Source organism: Triticum dicoccoides, chromosome 1B (assembly GCF_002162155.2).
Source record: "Triticum dicoccoides isolate Atlit2015 ecotype Zavitan chromosome 1B, WEW_v2.0, whole genome shotgun sequence".
In the NCBI taxonomy this organism is placed as follows: Eukaryota; Viridiplantae; Streptophyta; class Magnoliopsida; order Poales; family Poaceae; genus Triticum; species Triticum dicoccoides.
The window spans coordinates 578226051-578232839 of record NC_041381.1 but is presented as its reverse complement, the minus strand read 5'-3'; positions in this window follow the sequence as shown (position 1 = coordinate 578232839).

The following is a 6789-nucleotide window of genomic DNA, read 5'->3' as shown; positions in this document are numbered from 1 at the left end:
ATATAATTACTATTTTATTTAGATTTTTTGGTAATATAATTAGTTAGAAAAATATTAGTTAGTTAGAAAAATACTAGTTTATTTTTAGTAAGTACTATATATTAAGTGCTACTTAATTTGTTTTTAGTAAGTACTACTTTATTTATTTATAGTAAGTCCTTAGTACTTCAACTAGATAGTTGATTTAATTAATAAAACTACTTTATTTAACTATATATAGAAGTAGTTTGTAGTAAGTGCTACTTTATTTATTTATAGTAAGTGCTACTTTATTTATTTATAGTAAGTGCTTAGTAGTTGAACTAGATAGTTGATTTAATTAATAAAACTACTTTATTTAACTATATATAGAACTACGTAGTTCCCGCATCGACGTCGGCGATGCCTATCCCGCATCCTCGTCGTCATCGACTCAGCGGTGGAGGCTTGCTTGATCAGGGCCATGTTCGGGACTAGGCTCCGCCGGGCTGGTATTGGGAGGTGCTACCTTCTGGCGGACGTAGGTTGGTGAGGAGGCAGCCCGTTGTTGACCCGATCCTTGTTTGGTGGTGATCGCGTGGGCCAGTGACAGTGCTGAGGCTTCCGGACACCGCGGAGGTGGTACGTCACCGTGTCAGCGAGGAGGACGAGCACGTCCGTCGCTACATGGTTGCGTTGGAGGGCAGGTTCGACAATACCTGACAGGTTCTTCATGGATCTCACTGGAGCTATGATCCTGTCATCGTTCCTTATCTTTGGGTGTCCACCGCCCGCGACGATACCCGTCGGGTGCTACGGTTCTAGCTATATGTACGATAGTATTCGAGGAGTATTCGACGATGTACGGACACAAGAGATGATGTACTTTTGGTTATAATTGAATGCATGCTAATTTGAATACTACTTTATTTTACGATTTGGTTTTGCTTATTGAATGCTCATATTGGAAAAGTACTCCTACTTTGAATGCTAAAATTGAAGAGCACCCCATGCAGAAATCTAGGAGCCCCCTCCATCATCCACGCTGTCGTGGGGGTAGCTTCTCCTTCATTCCCGCGTGCTAGACAATTTGTTGTAATAATGCACTCGGGAATGAAAGGAGGAGCTACATACCATCACCAATGGTCAACCCGTGATTAAAAATAATGATCTAATTTATGTTTTTTAGTACATATATTTAATATTTGAATTATGAACTTAGGCCGGAAATGTCGTACTCGGACGATGAAAACCGCCCGGGGGAGTGCAACTGGTGCCACGACGACCGAGGTATGTGCGACAGGTTCATTGAGCTGGGCGAAGATCGACGATTCAGCATTAAGCTCGAGGAGACCTTCGATGTTCATACGGTACGCAACGACGACAATAGTTTTTTTTCGTAATTAAGCACGACTTCAACTATTTTAATGTGTATTTTTCATCTTTTCCAATTCGACTAGCTTATCCCATGCTTTGAAAGACGCTATGTCTTGGAGAGGATGGGTTTTGAAGACCATGAAAGTATGGAAACCAAAAAAATTATCCTAAGTACCCATCATGGTTTTGATGAGGGTATGCTTGTCACCATGGATCTTGGTGATCCTACAATCGCGCAAGAGAGACCTACGATTTTCATCCTTGTGGATACACCTCCAATTCTTCCCCCATGTGAGCTTAACATAGTTATTAAGTAATTTATATTGTTTATTTCAAAATAGTTGACAACTTATTTTCCATTGACAACTTATTTTCATTCTTCAAAGAATGTGCGGAAGATGGTAGACAGAACCTACTACACCGAAGGCTCCGAACTAACTTATCAGGAGAAAAATCATCTGGTCGCATTTTGTACTGATCTTGATAATTACAATGTCTACAATCGAACTCCTCAACATTATGGTCAATACGTGCCACTAGTGCACGTGTTGAACTACGGTAACTACCATGGAGATACCCTGGTAAGATTTTTTACTATTACGACATCCGTGCATCATATCATTGCTAACTACGTAGTTATTACTATGTTTTTCAACAGATAATCCCGAATGATTGTGTGCCTCATCTGATGTATACACACGGTAGCCTTCATGTTTTGAACATACAACCAGGTCTTCCTACGAATCTGAACTGTCCATACCAGTTTTCTGAAAGAAGTGGAGACATGACAATCAAAGAATGGAAAAAATGTATGGATAGTCATAAGGAGCTTCTTGGAAGCAACAATCAGCGAAGGGCAAAAATTGGAGACAGGATGATCGCCATTCTTCATAATGGAGAGTCAGGGTCTATGTTGTTTTATGCTATTTTACCTTAAGGGTGTTTAGGTCATGTCCTACCTGATACTGATGATCATGTGCTAAGAACAATTATGTAGGGTTGGGTTCGATGACTATGAGGATGATGATCGTATGACTTACTATTAATAACGAGTAGAAGTTGTATGATGATGCATGATTAGTAGGACTTGTTATTATATATGATGATGTATGATGCGAGCATGCATGAGTTAATTATTATATCAGCTGGTGAAATGAACATATATAGCAGCAGCATTAGTAAACCAAGGACAAAGATATAAGAGAGGACACTTCTCTCTCTATTAGCTAGCTAATAACAACCTAAAAATAACCCCCAAAACCCCTAAAGCAGCCACTTTTTCTAAAAAAAACATGGACTTTTGGTCCCGATTGGTTCCACCAACCGAGACAAAAGGCCCCCTGACTGGGCTCGGCGCACAAGGCCACGTGGAGGCACATTGGTCCCGGTTCGTGTTTGAACCGGGACTAATGGGTGGAGGTATTAGTAACGACCCATTACTCCCGGTTCATGAACCTGGACTAAAGGCCCTTACGAACCGGGACAAATGCCCTGTTTTCTGCAAGTGCAACTAGTCCCACTATTACAGTAATCTCACTCTCTCAATATATGTGCCAACAGGGATGCTCGATTTTGGTGGAACTGCACAAAAACTTTGGGTGCTTCATTGCCTCGATAGCTTCCGTCCTTTCCTGTCAGTCGCTAATCTCCGCTTGCTTTCTTCCTTTGCTGTCAGTCGCTTGGCTTATCTCGGCTTCCAGTCAAAGGAAATAGTAATTGATATGCTACCTCACACAGGTTCGTACTGGTCTTTATCCTGATTATTGTGCCTATCATATGTATTGGTAATTTGGTATTGTGCTACCGTTTGCCGATTTCATAAAGGAGTAATTTGGAGCCTGAACTCGCAGGAAATCATTACATTGGGTGATTTCAGTAGAACTGCACAAAATGATCAGATGGACAGGTACTTATGCTGCTGCTATGTACTCCAAAGTTCACTCAGACAAGCATCGATGTTAAAAAGAAGTGCCTATATTCATTCGAGTATCAACCGACGTCAACCAATTGTCAAACTCCAAGTATTACGAGAGTGAACGCCAAAAATATTGCTTGGTGCATAGCCCAGAAAAACATAGTCCAGTCTTTGGTCCCAACTTGTGCCTTTTGGTTATCAGCACATATGGTAGCGAACTATATGGCATGGATTCTAAAGATTCCACACAAGTTGGTTGACGCATATATTCATCTGGCACTTAATCAGTCTACACGCCAAGGATGCTCCATTTCAGTTGAACTGTACAAAAAATTTGGGTGGTTCATTTTCTCAACCGCCTCCTTTCTCGTCTGCAATGTAGAATTTTGGCGAGATACAGGACCAAGATGAGCCAGTAAACTAGTTGGATGAAAGTAGTGGCCAAGTTGCTCAAACCTCCCTCGGCATGAGGCCACTATTTGAGGATAAACCTACAAGCAAAGTTCAGATTGTCTGTGCTGCCTCTTATGTACTCGAAATTTTACTCGTACAAGGACTAATTTTAGCAAGAAGTACCTCTGATTGAACACCATTTACCAGTATGTACACTAGGTAATTAAAGTTCATCCATGGATCATACTGGTTGTGATCTCAATCATTTGGATGCATAAACATACTAAACATGTGTATATCTGAATCTTTTTGTGAATTATGTATGAATATTGTCGTGTGATCTATCAATCATTTGGATGCATAGATATGCTGACCTTGTGTATATAAGAATCTTTTGAGTTGTTGATAGTGAATGTTGGCTACGAATATGAACGTGTCCTGTGAACCTGAGTTTGATATGAATTACAACAGAACCAGTTATAACCCTTCTCCTCCTCTCAATCTGCAACACCACTGCCGCGTTTTCCCATCTCCGAGTCGTTCCCATCCGGGGCCTCGCCGTCGTCCACCGCCTCGTTGTGTTCGGTGCGGCGTGGTCAACAAACGAGAGTCATTAGAAGAGGACTGTACGTGGAGAGCCTGACGGCTGGGACCCACGAGGTCCATGGTTGCACGCAAGGAAAGTTCCTCCTTATTAAGCTGAAAAATAAATGTTTCCTCCATGTAACAGCTGGGACCCACCGGCTGTATCTTCGCATGGAAGGAAGTGCCTCCTTGTTTTGCGAAAAAAATTATTCACCCCGTTGACAGCTGGGACCCGTTAGATTTGGTGACTGACTTGTGGGCCTGCTAAGCGGATGTGTACACACGGCTTTGTCAACTTAATCAACAAATGATTCTAGCAGCTGGACCATTGGATGTTAATCCAACAGCCGTGCTCCTTCTTCAACCTCTGTTCTTGCTCCTGTCTCCCGTGGGCGGCACCGCGGCTGTGCTGCCGCGCACCCGAACCAGTGAAGTTTCCCACTCCTCTGCATCTGCGACTCCACTGCCCCGTCATCCCCATCTCCGCGTCGTTCCAGTCTAGGTGCGCTCGGCACGGTGTGGTCAACGTGGTCAACAACCGAGAGTCATCGGAAGATGACTGTACGTGAGAGGATGACAGTGGGGATGCACCACGCCATGGACGCATGCATGCAACGGAACGCGGTGAGGTCAACGTGGTCAAGGAACGACTTCCATCGGAAGTATACTGTAGGTGGAGAGTCTCAGCTGGGTCCACGACCGCAGCAAGGAAGTGCCTCCTTATTACGCAAAAAATAATGATTCCTCCAACTGACAGCAGGGACCCACTGGACGGGCCACCGTATTTTGCAAAAAAAAGTGTTTGCCCCCTGACTGCTGGGACCCACCTGACAGGCCACCGTATTTCACGAAAAAATGCCCCCCCCCCCCGCTGTCAGCTCGGACCCACCGGAAGTGCCTCCTTATTACGCACAAAAAAAATGAATACTCCCCCTGCTAGCTGGGACCCACCTTGGTGGGAGGCTGACTTGGGGGCCTACTAAGTTGACGGGGATGAAGGGCTTTGTCAACTTAGTCAATATGAACGATTCTAGCTCCAGTGACCGTACGATGTCCATCCAACGGCCGTAGTGCTTCTTCAACCTCTGGTCTTCTTGCTCCAGCCGCCCAAACCAGCGCCGGTCGTGCCTCATGCTCCTGCCTCCCGTGGCCGGCTGTGCTGCTGCGGAGGACTCACTGCCCCCTACTATTCCCACCGCTGGCCAGGCCCTGTGGTGATTGCAGCCTCACACCACAGCTGAACCAGTGAACCCTCGTACTCCTCTCCGCGCGGGCTTCCACTGCCGCGTCTTCCCCGGCTCCACGTCGTCCCCTTCGTAGGCCTCGCCGTCGTCCACCACTGTGGTGCTCTCTACGCGGTGTGGTCAACGTGGTCAAGGAACGACTTCCATCGGAAGAGTACTGTATGTGGAGAGGCTGACAGCTGAGTCCACGGCCACAGCCCAGTTTTTTTGTGATTTGCCAAGTAAGTCGCTTTGTCAGGCCTGTTGGGATGCAAATCTTTCAAGACGAGGAGAGCTTTCATTCGGCTGGCCGAGAAAATGGCCCATCAATAATGAGAAATGGGCTATACATTTTTAAAACACATCAAACCAGCAATTAGTTTCAAATATCTTTTTTTTTCATTTCGAGATTTTAAATTACATTAATTTTTATGCGTGGAGAATTTGTTGGATTTTATAATGATATACATTTATTTTTAAAATCAGTTTGAATGTGAGTCAAAATTTCGGGATTAAAAACAGTTCGGACCGCACCGAAATATGCAAAATTTCGTATATTTTTTTAACCGTGGCCACAGTATGGGCTGTAATGCTAACAAAAAGAATATGGGCTCCAAATAAAACCTTAAGAATTAGCAAATGGGCTGTAAATTATTAGAAATAACGGCAGATAGGTTGTATGCTGTTTCCCACAGATTTGAGGCTTTCCTAAAAAAAGGTTGACGCACAAGCAGTGACTGTTGGATTGCGATCCAACGGTCGTCGTGCTTCTTCAATCTCTGCTCTTCCTGCTCCACCCGCTCAAACAAGCGCCAGCGGGACTGCCTGCTCCCTCCTCCCCGCGGCCGGCTCTGCTACTGTGCAGGCCTCACCGCCCCACCGTACTCCCATCGCTGGCCTAGCCATCCCTCTACTGAACCACACCTACTGTTATTCTCCGGCGACGGCAGATGAACCAGTAAACCCTCGTACAGTCATACTGCCCTCCGCGTGGGAAACAACTGACGAGTCTTCCCTACCTCCGTGTCGTTCCTTTCCTAGGCCTCGCCGTCGTCCACCGCTCTGGTGCTCTCGGCGCGGCCTGGTCAACATGGTCAACGACCGACATCACTACTAGGAAAAGGCCTACTAATGGCGCACCTAATTTGGCCATTAATGGCGCATTAGTGGTGCGCCATTAGTGCCATGCCATTAGTATACCATTCGGTGCTCCACTAGTATTCCCTCCAGGTGCGCCACTAATAACCTTACAGGTGCGCCACTAGTAATAAAGGAAGGTGCGCCACTAATAAGGGCTTAATGCGCCACTAGTAATGTTTTTGGAAAACAAAAAAATCT